General features: G+C 62.6%; 1 pseudogene; it reads right to left on the bottom strand.

Moving 5' to 3' along the window:
• The window catches only part of LOC124727141, an 8,120-nt pseudogene that overhangs the window by 3,882 nt on the left and 1,738 nt on the right, over positions 1-2,500 (bottom strand).

The raw sequence follows: 2,500 nt of genomic DNA, 5'->3' as shown, positions 1-2,500 counted from the left end.
CAGCAGACCGGGGATGTCGGGTGGCGGCTGCAGCAGGGTGCCGTCCAGCAAGCCGCGCACGCAACGTGCACGCGACCTACGGAAGGCGTCCTGTGTGCGCGCGTATTCCCAGCGGCGCCGCTTGCGCTTCTGCAGCGGCGGGGCGGCAGGCGGCCGCTTGGATGATTGGCGCGGCCGCTGTGTCCTGGTGATCGACCTCTCCCCCCTGGACCCGACCGACGCAAGGGCATCCGGGAGCATGCCCAGGATGACATCGGGCGGCGTGCCCCGCCCCAGACCAATGACTCGATCCAGGGCAGAGAAACGCTGGGCGGAAGCAGGTAGCCCCGCCAGATGCTCCCAGATGGCGGCGTCAGTCGGCCCCTCCGGCGGCGGCCCGGTGGTGTCGGCCGCGAAGTCCTCGGCTGCGTCGACGGGCGGCGCAGCGGCCTCGCCCGCGTCAGGCAGCGAGCTCGCTGCTCCACGGCGGGACGCCGGCTCTTCGCCCCGACCGATCTCAAGTGCCTCCATGAATTGGCGGACGAGCTGCTTGTGGGCAGCTTGCCGCCGTCGGCACTTGATTGCCTCAAGCGTTCGGTCGGGGAACATCCTGGTAAGTTCTTGATTTACAAAGAAGAACCGGGCGTCCCTCTCAAGGAACAGTTCGGCCTCTGCCTTGGCGAGCGACAGGACTTCTTCCTCCGTCCACCTCGCGCGATGCCTCTCCGTCACGATCTCAGCGTTGGCGGCCGCAGGGTGTTGGCGGCGGCGATGGACCCCGAGACCGTTCTTCGTGGTAAAAGTGCGGTGGCACTCACTGCAAGCAAAGGGAGCTACACAAACTATCGCATTTTCGTTACGGCCGGTTGGCCGGATAGGTGCTGGGGTAGCTGGGGTGGCACCTTCAGCGGAAGGGCCACCATCTCTTGTTTCTTGTCGGCTGCCCCCAACTATAAAGGGATAATGCGAGGGGGGGCTGGTAACCCCCCCAAGCCCCTGGTGCGGTCTTCCACTCTGCGAAAATCAGCGGGCCCACGAGAAGGGGAGAAGACCGCAGGAGAGGAGAGGCTAAGAGGGCTAGGCCCATGTATTGCGCATCACTCTCCCTGTAACTATAACCCAAGGAAGGCACCTCGCAGCAGCAGCACGACTACATCAAGACCGCACTTCGAAAAGCCAAGTCCGGATGCTAGAGGATTCCAGGGAACTCGAACGCTCATGCAGAAAAGAAAACTCTTCCCCGATCTCCCGACGGCGTCTCCGGGTCCTTTTGGGTTACCCCGACGAGCATCTCTAAAAGAGGGGCCCGACTTGTATCGGTTCCGCTGCCGGGTTCCGGAATAGGAACCGGATTCCCTTTCGCCCAACGGGGGCCAGCACAAAGCGCATAGTTACTCCCGCCGTTTACCCGCGCTTGCTTGAATTTCTTCACGTTGACATTCAGAGCACTGGGCAGAAATCACATTGCGTCAACACCCGCTAGGGCCATCGCAATGCTTTGTTTTAATTAGACAGTCGGATTCCCCCAGTCCGTGCCAGTTCTGAGTTGATCGTTGAATGGCGGCCGAAGAGAATCCGCGCACCCGCGCGCCCCCGGAGGAGCACGCTAAGGCGGACGCGGCCTCGCAGCAAGGAAGATCCGTGGGAGGCCAAGGCACGGGACCGAGCTCGGATCCTGCACGCAGGTTGAAGCACCGGGGCGCGAACGCCGCGCAGGCGCGCGCATCCTGCACCGCCGGCCAGCACGAGGCCGACCAACGGCGAGAGCAGACCACGCCCGCGCTAAACGCCCGCACTTACCGGCACCCCTACGGCACTCACCTCGCCCAGGCCCGGCACGTTAGCGCTGACCCACTTCCCGACCAAGCCCGACACGCCCCGATCCTCAGAGCCAATCCTTATCCCGAAGTTACGGATCCAATTTGCCGACTTCCCTTACCTACATTATTCTATCGACTAGAGGCTCTTCACCTTGGAGACCTGCTGCGGATATGGGTACGAACCGGCGCGACACCTCCACGTGGCCCTCTCCCGGATTTTCAAGGTCCGAGGGGAAGATCGGGACACCGCCGCAACTGCGGTGCTCTTCGCGTTCCAAACCCTATCTCCCTGCTAGAGGATTCCAGGGAACTCGAACGCTCATGCAGAAAAGAAAACTCTTCCCCGATCTCCCGACGGCGTCTCCGGGTCCTTTTGGGTTACCCCGACGAGCATCTCTAAAAGAGGGGCCCGACTTGTATCGGTTCCGCTGCCGGGTTCCGGAATAGGAACCGGATTCCCTTTCGCCCAACGGGGGCCAGCACAAAGCGCATCATGCTATGACGGCCCCCATCAACATCGGATTTCTCCTAGGGCTTAGGATCGACTGACTCGTGTGCAACGGCTGTTCACACGAAACCCTTCTCCGCGTCAGCCCTCCAGGGCCTCGCTGGAGTATTTGCTACTACCACCAAGATCTGCACCGACGGCGGCTCCAGGCAGGCTCACGCCCAGACCCTTCTGCGCCCACCGCCGCGACCCT

This window comes from Schistocerca piceifrons, unplaced genomic scaffold (assembly GCF_021461385.2).
Source record: "Schistocerca piceifrons isolate TAMUIC-IGC-003096 unplaced genomic scaffold, iqSchPice1.1 HiC_scaffold_1085, whole genome shotgun sequence".
In the NCBI taxonomy this organism is placed as follows: Eukaryota; Metazoa; Arthropoda; class Insecta; order Orthoptera; family Acrididae; genus Schistocerca; species Schistocerca piceifrons.
The sequence above is the reverse complement of the archived record's forward strand: the minus strand, read 5'-3'. Positions and strand labels throughout refer to the sequence as shown.